Source organism: Manihot esculenta, chromosome 18 (genome assembly GCF_001659605.2).
Source record: "Manihot esculenta cultivar AM560-2 chromosome 18, M.esculenta_v8, whole genome shotgun sequence".
Classification (NCBI taxonomy): domain Eukaryota; kingdom Viridiplantae; phylum Streptophyta; class Magnoliopsida; order Malpighiales; family Euphorbiaceae; genus Manihot; species Manihot esculenta.
In genome coordinates, this window is record NC_035178.2 from 2,007,878 (window position 1) to 2,022,658 (window position 14,781).

The window sequence follows — 14,781 nt, forward strand, 5'->3', positions numbered from 1 at the left end:
TTTCATCTTTTTGTCACTTGTAGCTTTAAATCTTCTCCGTCTTTTTTCTATTTCTAGATTTCCTCTGCTCTTTGTGCGCACTGTTATCTTCACTTTCCTGCATTTATCTTCCCGATACGCTTTCTTTCCTCTTTTGTGAATAGCCTTTAAGGATTCTGATGCCGCTAGCCTAGAGTATAAGGTCGCCCTGTCTTACATTAAAATCTCAGCCTCTGGCTATATATTAATAACACATCCTTCTCATCCTCGGGCTTCTTATCGGGACAACGGGATCTCTCTTTCCGATCTTCCTTCCTCTGGTTCAATTGATCTCCCGAAAGATGCAAGTTTAGTTTTCTTTGTCATGTGGAAAAGGTATGGTTTATCCTTCTCTTATCTCCTTCTTTCAACGGGGTTTTTCAATATTTCGGAATTGTTTTTCGGACGCTGGCCCCTGGTTTTACTCTTTTTATGTTTTCTCTTGAATTTGCTACGTCTTTCATAGGGGTCTGTCCTAACCTTGCTTTTGTGATTTTTGCAACCTTTGGGGGTAAAGATGAACCGGATTACGCCCCCTAAGACTTTTACGCCGACCATAGGGAGCTTGAACGTTGCTTCGGATGTCTTCCTAATGGGGCGATTGGCGAGGGAGGTTACTCGACAAGTTGCCAAAATCATGTTTTCCAGGTCGTCCGGACGACCTCCTCCCCCTGCTCCTGCCCAGGCTCCTGTCTTTCTTTCTCCCGGGGAGGAGGAGGAGATTCTCGTAGTGCCCCTGATGTCTGCTCCTGACTCGAACTCATGGAATAACATGGTTTCTAAGGCTTATTATGAGATACGAGATGTTGTCTACTCACGTAATATTAGCAAGGGTAACCTGCTAAAATTAGTCCAACATAGTATGTGTGTAGATTTGCAACATTCACTTGTTCCATTGCTCTTCAGAATGCCTCGCCGATTTTCCTCGGCTTACTCGAGTGTATCGTGCATCACACTTGGGCGATAGGAAGCCTGCCTATGGCGGAACAGTGAGAGATGCTTATGGGAATCAACTCGTTCAGCTCTCCTATAGTGACATGGCTAGGCTCGGCTGGATCGAGAGAAATGTCTAAGGGGGAATCCAGCAGGCCTGCGAAGCTTGTCTCCCGATCTATAAGGATTCTCTAAAGTTGAAAGCTAAGATAGTAGTGTAGGTGATAATGATGTAAACGTAGATGATGATGTATCCGGACATGTAAATCCTTTAAGGGTAGCCTTTCATCCCGAAGTGTAGGTATCTGTAACATGCTGTAATGTATTTTTCTTTTAATGAAATTTTCATTTTTCGCTCATATTCGAGCTGTTCTTTCCTTATCATGAGCGAAGTATTTAGACCGCGTGTTTCGTAAATTTTTCTAAGGAATCCACTATATTGTTTTTCCTTTTTACCCTTAAGCCCATCAGGACCAAAACTCTATCAATTGTCTGAACTTTTGACTTATCCATCTATCTATTTTACTAAGATATTCTTGTTCATAAGCTTTTTCCGAGCTGAACTAGTCTTTAACCATGAGCTCGGTTCTTAGCTATATGTCTGATCTTATAAGAAGTCAGGTCACGTACCTTTTAATGGTGACGAGCAGGGCTGACTTTTTGTTTTTAGTACTGACCTGTCAGGGGATGAAGTTGAGGTCTCTTCTGCTCATACCATTGGGTTTCTCTCCGAGTTGCCCCTTTACCTCCTCAACATTTCACTACATGAGTGGTGAGGGGGTAAATCCCTAAACTTTATTTGTAATCGCGTGGGCTTATTTTAGCCGACTTTACGTTTCTTCTTGGTTATGAGTTCGGATGTCTGTTCATGGCAAAATGACTCGAGCTGTGAGCACAGTCCTTTGCCTTCGTTTATCCTCCTATGTGTTCCTGCATTTATGGGCCTTTTCATAGAGGAAGCTCGGTTCTCTGTTATTTCCTCTATACTTAGCTTCATTCTACCTGAGTGTTTCATGTTGCGAGTCTATCCGAGCTGGGAGCTCGGTTCTTTGCTCTTTGCTTAGGTTTTTATGCCTATAGTCCGTGACGCTGCTTATTTCGCGAGCTCAGGAGTTTAGAATTTTGCTTTTTTTGTTTTGGTGTTCCGAGCTCGTTTGTGAGGTCGGACTTAGCCTTTCTTTTTCTGAGCTACCTACACTCGAGCGTTTTGTGGGTTCTTTGCTGTTTATACCTCTCTCTGGGCTAGTTGAGCTGGTTTAGGACTAGCGGTCACTTTTCGAGGTCGGTGCCTCTTATGATTGCCCCGATCTTTTGTGGGAGGTCGAAATTATGTCCTTTTACCTCCCTGGGATCCGTGAGGTCTTTTACTTCTCTGAGATCTCTATATCTCAGTGAGGTCTTCTGGTGTCAGGAGATCTTGGGGATCCTGGTCTTCTACCTCCCTGGGATCTCTATATCTCAGTGAGGTCTTCCGCTTCTCTGAGATCTCTATGTCTCAGTGAGATCTTCTATCTTTCTGAGATCTCTATATCTCAGTGAGATCTTCTGGTGTCAGGAGATCTTGGGGTCTTCTGCCTCTCTGAGATCTCTATATCTCAGTGAGGTCTTCTATCTCTCTGAGATCTCTATATCTTAGTGAGGTCTTCTACCTCTCTGAGATCTCTATATCTCAGTGAGGTCTTCTGCCTCTCTGAGATCTCTATATCTCAGCAAGGTCTTCTATCTCTCTGAGATCTCTATATCTCAGTGAGGTCTTCTGACTCTCTGAGATCTCTATATCTCAGTAAGGTCTTCTGCCTCTCTGAGATCTCTATATCTCAGTGAGGTCTTCTGCCTCTCTGAGATCTCTATATCTCAGTGAGGTCTTCTATCTCTCTGAGATCTCTATATCTCAGTGAGATCTTCTGGTGCCAGGAGATCTTGGTGATCCTTGTCTTCTACCTCCCTGAGATCTCTATATCTCAGTGAGGTCTTCTGCCTCTCTGAGATTTCTATATCTCAGTGAGGTCTTCTATCTCTCTGAGATCTCTATATCTCAGTGAGATCTTCTGGTGCTAGGAGGTCTTGGTGATCCTGGCCTTCTACCTCGCTGAGATCTCTATATCTTCAGTGAGGTCTTTTACCTTTCTGAGATCTTTATATCTCAGAAAGGTCTTCTGAGCTTTATTCTTTGTAGAGAATCATTCACAACAATAAAGATAATCTCGTTTTGGAATGAATGATGTTATTTTATTCATTCATGTTTTTCAGAGTACAATGTTTTTCTTTACAAATATTTCAGGGGAAATATCTCTTCAGGTGTTGGATATTCCAGGCGTGGGGCTCAGGATTCCCTTGCATATCTTCGATTCGGTATACTCCTGGCTTAACCACTTTTGCTATCCTGAATGGGCCCTCCCAGGTCGGTGCCAACTTACCCACTGCTGCTCTTTTTCCCGTAGCTTCTAAGTTTCTTAGGGCCAGGTCCCCTACCTTTAGACTTCTTTCCCTGACCTTTTGGTTGTAATAACGGGCTGCCCGTTGTTGGTAAGCAGCAGTTCGGACTTGAGCTTCTTCCCTAATTTCTTCGAGAGCGTCCAAGTTGTTCCTTAATTTGTCGTCGTTGCTGTTCTCGTTAGCAAATTGGACTCGATGAGTGGGGATTTGCAGCTCGACTGGGACTACGGCCTCTGTGCCGTAAGCAAGTGCAAAGGGCGTTTCTTTAGTGGACGTTCTGGGGGTAGTTCGGAGTGCCCACAGGATACTATTGAGCTCTTCTGCCCAGTTCGCCTTTGCCCCATCCAGCCGTTTCTTTAATCCCTGGAGGATAGCTCTGTTGGTAACCTCTGTTTGACCATTGGTCTGAGGATGGGCCACTGAAGAAAACTTGTGCCATATGCCCATGTTTGCTGTAAATGCTCTGAAGGTGCTGCAGTCAAATTGTCTGCCATTGTCAGATATGAGTACTCTTGGTATGCCAAACCTGCAGATGATGTTTCCCCATATGAAGTCTATCATCTTGCGAGCTGTGATCATGGCTATTGCTTCCGCCTCTGGCCATTTGGAGAAGTATTCTATAGCCACTACTACGAATTTCCTTTGTCCCGTGGTCTTGGGGAAGGGTCCCAGGATGTCTATTCCCCATTGTGAGAATGGCCATGGACTGGATATGCTGGCTTGAGGAGTGGCTGGGACTTTGATGGCGTTAGCAAATCTTTGGCATACGTCGCACCTTCGGACAAACTCTTCTGCCTCCTTTTTAACAGTGGGCCAGTAGTATCCTTGCCTGAATATTTTATTGGCTAAAGTCCCTGCTCCTTCGTGAGCTCCGCATATTCCCTTGTGTATTTCTTCCATCACCTTTGTAGCCTCATCCGGGCTCACACACCGAAGCCACGGGCTGGATTTTCCTTTTTTGTATAAGGTCTCCCTTATTGCTTGATAGTTGGCAGCACGAGCTGCTATCTTTCTAGCTTCATCTTTATCCTCAGGGAGCTTTCCCTTCTCCAGGTATTCTAGATATGGGGTCATCCAAGTCGGGCTTTGTTCCACCTGCAATACCGTGTTTGTTTTATTAAAAGCAGGCGTGTGGACGTGCTGTATGTACACTTCATTGGGGAGCTGTTCTAATTCTTCTTTGGACAATCGACTAAGCAGGTCGGCTTCCTCATTTTCTTCACGAGGTATTCTTTGAAATTTGATGGGAACATCTCGATCTATGAGTTCAGCTTCTATAGCTTTTACTTTTGCCAGGTAGCTCTGCATGGTTGGGTCTCTGGCTTGATATGCTCCAGTTATCTGGTTGACCACTAGCTGTGAGTCGCTATTTACTTCGAGGTCAGTTGCCCCTACTTCCATTGTCACCAGCATCCCGTTTATTAAAGCTTCATACTCCGCCATGTTATTGGAGGCTTTGAATTCTAAGCGTAGGGCGTAGAAAACCTTAAATCCTCCAGGCCCCTTAAGCATTATTCCAGCACCGCTGCCTTCGGCGCTTGAAGCCCCGTCTACATATAACTTTCAGCTGAACTTTTGGAAAAGTTCTTCCTTTCTTTGCTTCCCCGACACTTCTGAAGAGGATTCTCCTTGTTCCTCACTGAATGTGCACTCTGCTATGAAATCAGCAAGGGCCTGATGTAATACCCGGCTCGAGTCCGGCATCGGAATTCCTGTAGTCCGATGGAATCTCGTGTGTCAGAACCCTCGAGAAGGGTAATACATATGTTTTCCAAGGTATTTTCACTTGTTTTCATGTTTTGCAATGTTAAAAGACTTGAGTTTTGAAAGCAAAGCAACAAGGGAGAAATGCAAAGGTTCGGCCGCCGAAGGTCACTTTCGGCCGCCGAACATTGCATGGTTGCGGCTTCACGTTCGGCTGCCGAAGGTGGTCTGGCCAGCCACCTATAAAAGGGCCAAGGGTCGGTGGAAGGAGGTTAGTTCTCCTCCACTTGCAGCCAGAGGTGAGTTTCAGCCTCTCCTACGTTGACTTTCATGTTTTCCATGATTTTCATCAAATCTTTCAAGAGTTTTAAGAGGTTTGGTGACTTATGAAGGTTTTGAGCAAAAGAAGCAAGTTTTGAAGCTTGGAGCTTTGGAAGAGCTTTTCTTCATATCTCCACGTTAGGATCCTTCATCCTCAAGTTGTGTAAGAGGTAAGTGAAGATCCTGAGCTTCTTTGATGATTTTGAAAGGTTTTATGAAGTGTGTATGGGTAGTTTGCATGTTTAGGTTTTGGTGAGGTTTTTGGTGATTTGTGGTGTTCCAGCATGATTAAGTGTTATGTGCTATGTTTGTTTGGGGTTTAGGATAGGTTTAGACCCCTTTGTGCATATATATGTGTATATGCTAGTTGGGAGTAGTTGATATGCATGTTTGTAGGTTTTTGGGCAAAGTTTGCATGAAACAGAGCAGGGTTCTGCCCTTCGGGCAAAACCAGGTTCGGCCGCCGAAGGAAGGTTCGGCCGCCGAACCCCTTGTGGAGGCAGTTCGGCTGCCAAAGGTTGCCCCCGAAAGCTAGGCTTTCGGTTTAGAAAGGGACTTTCGGCCGCCGAAAGAGGGAGTTCGGCCGCCGAAAGTGTGTGAGTTTCGTCTCTGGACGAGACCTTCGGCCGCCGAAGGTGCCGCCGAACATGCATGAGTTTCGTCTCTGGAGTGGGGTTTCGGCCGCCGAACCTGCCGCCGAAAGTGCCCTGTCCAGCTTTCTTTTGCATGTTTTATGTGATGGTTTGAGGTTTGTTTAGAGGGGTTTTGGGGAGTGTCGTAGAGATGTTCTTGAGTGCGTTTAGTCCCTCATTTGAGTCCACCTGTGTAGGTACGGACCAGAGGAATCAGGGAGGTCAGCAGTGAGTCCAGTGTCAGAACCTGCAGAGTCAGTTCAGAGATAACCAGGTGAGTGGAACTTAACTTAATGTTTTAATCTGACAACTGAATATTTTATCATGCTTCATGCATCATGAATATGCTCTAGGGTGAGTGCATTAGTGTACACAAAGATGATGCATTGCATTTATCCTTGTACTTGGCATGGCTCCTTGTACATTGCTTATGTGAGACGGCACGGACTTCGTGAGGATTCATTAGCCCTCAGAGGAAAGACCTGGAACAGCCCTACGGGGACCAGGCACATGGTACTCCGGTACCCCAGATGAGATAGAGGGAGTTTTGATCCGTCCGGCCGAGGTGATGTGATTATGTGATGCATTCCATGAGAGCATATTTTATCACCTGTTATGTTATTACTATTCTACTCACTGGGCTATCGTAGCTCATCCCTCTCCCCTAACTCCAGTTGTGCAGGTTCAGAGCTCAGAGAGAACTCAGCAGGGTACAGGAAGAGTACAGAGTCTTGTAATAGCTAGTGTGGACATGTAAATGTAAAGAGATAAGGTTTATGTATAGTGTATAGAATGGTGCTTGACTATAAGAATTGTAATCCCTTTGTGGAGTCACATGATCAGTTTATGTAGGTTTCTTTATTGTTGTATGTTTATGAGCAAAACCAGGCTTAACATTATGAGATTGATCCGCCTAGAGCCATGAGGAGCTCTAGTAGGGATTGGTAGAGCACAGAGAGAGTGCATGCACAGGTTAAGCCTTGGAATAAAGAAAAGTTTTATGTTTTTACAGAAAATGTATGATCATGTATGGGATTTCACAGGTATACAGACAGAATAGCAGGCTTACTACGGGTCCCGGCGACCTTAAGTCGATCTGGATCCTAGTGCCGGTGGCAGTTCGATTTTTGGGCTGTTACAGATTGGTATCAGAGCCCTAGGTTCACATGGTCGGACCTATAGAGAGAGAGTTGGGCTCATAGAGAGGTTTAGCAGGTCAAGCACTATAGGAAAAACATGTCCACAAGGATAGGATGTTCTGCTGATGTGCAATGCCCTGAGTTATGCATGTGCATGTGTTTGATGTGTTGCTGATATGTTATGTGATTTGTTGTTTTCCAGAAAGTGAAGATGCGAGGAACTCGTCGATCCGTGAGATTGACTGGAGTCCCACCTGTAAGTGAGGGTACAGCTGCTCGTCCACCTGCCTTGCCAAGGGCAAGATCGCACAGGTCAAGCAGGGAAGGAACGTCACGAGACCCGAGAAGGTCTTCTGACGAGAGCAGGAGAGGAGTAAGCAGAGGGGGAAGGTCAGTAGAAGAAAGAGATGTGATGGAAGAGGATCAGAGTAGAGATGTAAGCATGGGTGTAGGAAGGTCAGAAGAAGGTATGGGGGAGTCCCAGGGAGGCGTTCAGGCCTCGGGGTTTGGCTATTCACCCTTTCCACAGGGCCCAGAGTATCCGATGGGAGGCACGTCGGATTACTCCAGTTTTGCCCCATATCCACCCTACATGCCATATATGCCCTATCCTTCCTTTTATCCACCATATCACATGTATCCACCCCCACCTGTTCATCCAAGTCCAGTACAACCTGAAGTGAGGGAATCAGTTCCTCCACCACCACCTCCTGAACCAGTAGCCCCTGTTGTGGAAGCACAGCAACCCAGTTCTTCAGGGGGAAGTAAGGTGAAGATGACCGAGTACTTAAAGTTGGATGCTCCTAAATTCAATACAGGAGATGATCCCTTTGAGTATCTCAGTGCAGTCAGAATGATAACAAGTGAGTTGGGAGCAGATGATGGTAGAGCTATTGAGATGGCAGGGTTCACGTTAAAGTGTAAGAAAGCTAGAGAATGGTTCAAGAACTATGTGGACCCGAGACTTGAGAGTATGACATGGGAAGAGTTCGCCAATGAATTTGCTGGATGGGCTTTTCCTGACAGTTCCAGGGAACTAAAAGTTGTAGAGTTTGAGCAGTTGCGACAGACGGAGGAGATGAGCGTTGATGACTATACAGATAAGTTCCTGGAATTGTTGCCATATGTCGGTCAGGCATATGATACAGATCAGAAGAAGGCAAAGAGATATGCCACAAGGCTTCATCCCAGGTATTTCTCTTTGATTCTTCATGCGGAGAAGGAAAGTTTCCACTCTATTGTGGATGCTGCTAGAAAGATGGAGGCCAGTGCTATAAGTCAAGGTGTAGTCAAGGCACAGTCGTCTGGTGTTAAATCAGGTTCCTCCTCACAGGGTACAGCAAGTGCAAGTAAGAAGAGATGGGAGAAATTCAGAGGAAAGAGAGGTAAGTTCTGGAACAGGCTTAAGTCGGGTCTGGGAATGAGTAGTGGCTCCAGTTCTGGCACAGATTTTCCAGTGTGCAAGAGGTGTGGCAAACAGCATAGAGGAGCTTTTCAGTTGGGATCCACAGCCTGCTATAGGTGTGGGCAGGAGGGACATTATGCACGAGAATGTCCTCAGGCGACTTTAGTTGCACCATCCCAGCAGATGAGTGCGGGCAGTGTAGTACAGCCAGTAGCTTCAGCCATACCACCAAGCAGTGGCAGAGGAAGAGGAAGAGGGGCAGCCTCTTCATCAGGGATGGGTTCCCGAGGTGCAGGGCCGTCAGCCCCAGCACGGATTTTCACCCTGACTCAGCAGGAAGCAGACACGTCGAACACGGTGGTGTCAGGTAATCTCATCATTGGGTGGTCAGAGGTGTATGCTTTAATGGACCCCGGTGCTTCTCACTCTTTCATTTCTTCTAGAGCTGCAGAGAGGTTGGGTCTGATAGTGTCTGAGTTAGAGTGTCCTCTATGGGTCAGTGGATCCAAATGTGATCCATCTTTGGCAGAGTCAGTCTGTCGGTTCAGTCCAGTGTGCATAGAGAGTAGATACCTTCCAGCTGACCTGGTGGTTCTAGAGTTGACAGATTTTGATGTCATTCTAGGGATGGACTGGTTATCTACGTATGATGCTACCCTGAACTGTAGAGACAAGGTAGTCAGTGTCAGAGACCAGGATGGGTCAGAGTGTGTCTTCAGAGGAGACAGGAGAGGGACACCTAGGGGTTTGATATCAGCCCTCCAGGCTCGTAGAATGTTAAGGAAGGGGTGTCAGGGGTTCCTAGCTTATGTGAGAGAGCTAGACAGTCAGGTTAGGGAACCATCCTCAGTACCAGTTGTTAGAGACTTCCCAGATTTGTTTCCTGAAGAGCTTCCAGGATTACCACCGGATAGGGAAATAGAGTTCGAGATTGAGTTGATGCCCAATGCCAGACCGATCTCTATTCCTCCCTACAGGATGGCACCAGCAGAGTTGCGAGAGTTGAAAGAGCAGTTACAGGATTTGGTAGCTAAGGGTTTCATCCGCCCGAGTACCTCACCCTGGGGTGCTCCAGTGTTGTTTGTCAGAAAGAAGGATGGACCTCTTAGACTTTGTGTCGACTACAGACAGTTGAACAAAGTCACTATCAAAAACAAGTATCCTTTACCCAGGATCGATGATCTATTTGACCAGCTGGCAGGAGCAGGTTGTTTTTCTAAAATAGATCTGAGATCCGGATACCACCAGTTGAAGATCAGGGAAGGAGATGTATCCAAGACTACTTTCCGAACCAGATATGGGCATTATGAGTTCCTTGTGATGCCGTTCGGGTTGACTAACGCCCCTGCAGCATTCATGGATCTCATGAACAGGGTTTTCAGGGAGTACTTGGATTGTTTTGTGATCGTCTTTATTGATGATATCTTGGTGTACTCCAGGAATGCAGAGGAGCATGCCCATCATCTGCGGATAGTGCTGCAAACCTTGAGAGAGCATGGTTTGTATGCCAAGTTCTCCAAGTGCGAGTTCTGGCTAAGGAGCATTTCCTTTTTGGGACATGTTATATCAGAGGACGGTATAGCAGTAGATCCCAAAAAGGTAGAGGCAGTAGCCAACTGGCCTACACCCACTACAGTGACCGAGATCAAGAGTTTTCTGGGTTTGGCAGGCTACTACCGGAGGTTTGTTCAGGACTTTTCGAAGATAGCTGCTCCTATGACCAGACTGACCAGAAAGAATCAGAAGTTTGTGTGGTCAGAGGAATGTGAGGAGAGTTTTGCAGAGTTGAAGAGACGGTTAACTTCAGCACCGGTGTTAGCTCTGCCGAGCAGTGATGAAGATTTCACAGTGTTCTGTGATGCATCCTGTAATACCCGGCTAGACCCCGGTATCGGAATTCCTACGTTCCGGCGGATTTTCCGTTGGAAGTCGGGATTCGAGGATGTCGGAGTTTGCCCTAAGGGTATAAGAAAGGTTTTTAAGATGTTTTTAAGTGTGTTTATCATGTTTGCATGTTTTGAGTTAAGAAAAATTGAGTTTTGAAATGAAAAGGCCAAGGGGACAAAAGCCAGGTTCGGCCGCCGAAGGTGAAGTTCGGCCGCCGAAAGTTGCATGGTTTCGCATGCACGTTAGGCCGCCGAAGGAAGAGTCGGTTGGCCACTACAAAAGCCCCTTTGCCCGAGACGTGAGTGTTAAACACTCTGTTTTTGGGTCAAAGGTAGGTTCAAGCTCTCCTTGGTGTGATTTCTCATGTTTCCTCAAATCTTGCATGTTTTAATGTATAGAAATGAAGTAATAACAAGTTATGTATTGAGTTATAGAATTGTGCTTGGCCCTAGTGTATGTTTATCCCTTTGCACATGATCATTTTATGATTGAGATAATGTTGTTATGATGCGCTAGGCTTGGTGCATGGTAGTCTTTCTATCTCTGTAGTTACTGTATGGTATCACTCTTCGAGTGCATACAGACAGAGCATGCATAGTCCAGGCTTAGTTGATGAGAAAAGTTTCAAGAAAAGAAAAGATAGTCAAGCAAAGAAAAAAAAAGAGAAGAGTAAGTAACAGTTTTAAGCTTAAGTATGATCATGTATGGGATTTATCAGGTACACAGAGTTGACAGTAGGCTTACTACGGGTCCCGGCGGCCTTAAGCCGATCTGGATCCTAGTGCCGGTGATGGTCCGGTAAGCGGGCTGTTACACATCCCGAGTGGGATTAGGTTGTGTGTTGATGCAGAATGACAAAGTGATAGCTTATGCTTCTAGACAGCTGAAGAAGCACGAGCTGAATTACCCAACACACGATCTGGAGATGGCAGCTGTTATCTTTGCACTTAAGATGTGGAGGCATTACCTCTATGGGGTAAAATGTGAGATCTATACGGATCATAAGAGCCTGCAGCACATCTTAAGTCAGAGAGAGTTAAACTTGAGGCAGAGACGGTGGGTAGAATTGCTCAGTGATTACGATTGCAAGATCCAGTATCATCCGGGCAAGGCGAATGTTGTAGCTGATGCCTTAAGCCGAAAGTCACTTGGCAGTTTATCCCACATTGCAGTAGAGAGAAGACCGGTGGTGAAGGATTTCTACAAGCTCGTGGAAGACGGGGTACAGTTGCAGTTATCTGGTACAGGTGTTTTGATCGCACAGATGAGAGTGACACCAGTGTTTCTAGAGCAAGTGGCTCTGAAACAGCACGAAGACCCCGAGTTAGTGAAGATTGCCAGGACTGTTCAGTCGGGCAACAGTGCAGAGTTCAGATTTGATAGTGAGGGGATTCTTCGGCACGGTAAGAGGTTATGTGTACCAGATGATAGCAGTTTGAAGGCAGACATTATGAGGGAAGCTCATAATGCGAGGTATAGCATTCACCCGGGAGCCACCAAGATGTATCAAGATCTGAGAAAGGTGTATTGGCGGCCAGCAATGAAGAGAGAAGTGGCACAGTTCGTGTCAGCCTGCGAGACATGTCAAAGGGTGAAGTTAGAGCACCAGAAGCCGGCTGGAATGCTTAACCCACTGCCGATTCCAGAATGGAAATGGGAGAACATAGCGATGGATTTTGTAGTGGGCTTACCGGCGACGTCTAACAGACTAGACTCCATCTGGGTGATTGTGGATAGACTCACTAAATCTGCTCACTTCATTCCAGTCAGGAGTAACTACTCTGTGGACAAGTTGGCGCAGGTGTATGTAGACGAGATAGTAAGGTTGCATGGAGTTCCAGTGTCGATAGTATCAGATCGAGGACCTCAGTTCACCTCCAGGTTTTGGCGGAGTCTGCAAACGGAAATGGGCACAAGGTTGGATTTCAGCACTGCTTTCCATCCACAGACAGACGGTCAGTCTGAGAGAACCATCCAGACCATTGAAGATATGCTGAGAATGTGTGTGTTAGACTTTGGCAGTTCTTGGAGGCAGCATCTACCTCTGGTGGAGTTTGCCTACAACAACAGCCATCATGCTAGCATAGGGATGGCCCCTTATGAAGCTTTGTATGGGAGGAAGTGCCGAACACCGGTTTGCTGGGAAGAGGTAGGAGAGAAAACTCTTGCAGGGCCAGAGTTAGTTGAGATAACCAGCAAGTTAGTGCCTATCATCAGAGAGCGGATCAGAACAGCTGTAAGCAGACAGAAAAGCTATGCAGACATCCGTAGGAAGCAGATAGAATTCCAGGAGGGGCATATGGTGTTGCTCAAGGTGTCTCCGATGAAGGGAGTGGTTCGGTTTGGGAAGAAGGGTAAACTGGCCCCACGGTACATTGGTCCCTTTGAGATCTTGCAGAAGATCGGGCCTGTATCGTATAAGCTAGATTTACCGGCTTCTATGGAACGCATTCACCCGGTATTCCATGTTTCTATGTTGCGAAAGTTTGTGTCAGATCCAGAGAAGGTTCTTAGTGAACCTGAGGTGGAAATCTTAAGTGATCTCACCTATGTAGAGCAGCCAGTGCGGATCCTTGACACCCAGATCAGAAAGCTGAAAAACAAGGAGATACCAATGGTGAAAGTTCTGTGGAACCACCACAACCTAGAAGAGTGCACTTGGGAGACTCGGGAGTCCATGCTCCAGCAATACCCATATCTGTTTTAAGGTTAGTTTTTCCCCTTTTCTATGTGTTTATGTTGTGTTCGGGACATTCGGAGACGAATGTTCTTAAGGGGGGGAGAATGTAATACCCGGCTCGAGTCCGGCATCGGAATTCCTGTAGTCCGGTGGAATCTCGGGTGTCGGAACCCTCGAGAAGGGTAATACATATGTTTTCCAAGGTATTTTCACTTGTTTTCATGTTTTGCAATGTTAAAAGACTTGAGTTTTGAAAGCAAAGCAACAAGGGAGAAATGCAAAGGTTCGGCCGCCGAAGGTCACTTTCGGCCGCCGAACATTGCATGGTTGCGGCTTCACGTTCGGCTGCCGAAGGTGGTCTGGCCAGCCACCTATAAAAGGGCCAAGGGTCGGTGGAAGGAGGTTAGTTCTCCTCCACTTGCAGCCAGAGGTGAGTTTCAGCCTCTCCTACGTTGACTTTCATGTTTTCCATGATTTTCATCAAATCTTTCAAGAGTTTTAAGAGGTTTGGTGACTTATGAAGGTTTTGAGCAAAAGAAGCAAGTTTTGAAGCTTGGAGCTTTGGAAGAGCTTTTCTTCATATCTCCACGTTAGGATCCTTCATCCTCAAGTTGTGTAAGAGGTAAGTGAAGATCCTGAGCTTCTTTGATGATTTTGAAAGGTTTTATGAAGTGTGTATGGGTAGTTTGCATGTTTAGGTTTTGGTGAGGTTTTTGGTGATTTGTGGTGTTCCAGCATGATTAAGTGTTATGTGCTATGTTTGTTTGGGGTTTAGGATAGGTTTAGACCCCTTTGTGCATATATATGTGTATATGCTAGTTGGGAGTAGTTGATATGCATGTTTGTAGGTTTTTGGGCAAAGTTTGCATGAAACAGAGCAGGGTTCTGCCCTTCGGGCAAAACCAGGTTCGGCCGCCGAAGGAAGGTTCGGCCGCCGAACCCCTTGTGGAGGCAGTTCGGCTGCCAAAGGTTGCCCCCGAAAGCTAGGCTTTCGGTTTAGAAAGGGACTTTCGGCCGCCGAAAGAGGGAGTTCGGCCGCCGAAAGTGTGTGAGTTTCGTCTCTGGACGAGACCTTCGGCCGCCGAAGGTGCCGCCGAACATGCATGAGTTTCGTCTCTGGAGTGGGGTTTCGGCCGCCGAACCTGCCGCCGAAAGTGCCCTGTCCAGCTTTCTTTTGCATGTTTTATGTGATGGTTTGAGGTTTGTTTAGAGGGGTTTTGGGGAGTGTCGTAGAGATGTTCTTGAGTGCGTTTAGTCCCTCATTTGAGTCCACCTGTGTAGGTACGGACCAGAGGAATCAGGGAGGTCAGCAGTGAGTCCAGTGTCAGAACCTGCAGAGTCAGTTCAGAGATAACCAGGTGAGTGGAACTTAACTTAATGTTTTAATCTGACAACTGAATATTTTATCATGCTTCATGCATCATGAATATGCTCTAGGGTGAGTGCATTAGTGTACACAAAGATGATGCATTGCATTTATCCTTGTACTTGGCATGGCTCCTTGTACATTGCTTATGTGAGACGGCACGGACTTCGTGAGGATTCATTAGCCCTCAGAGGAAAGACCTGGAACAGCCCTACGGGGACCAGGCACATGGTACTCCGGTACCCCAGATGAGATAGAGG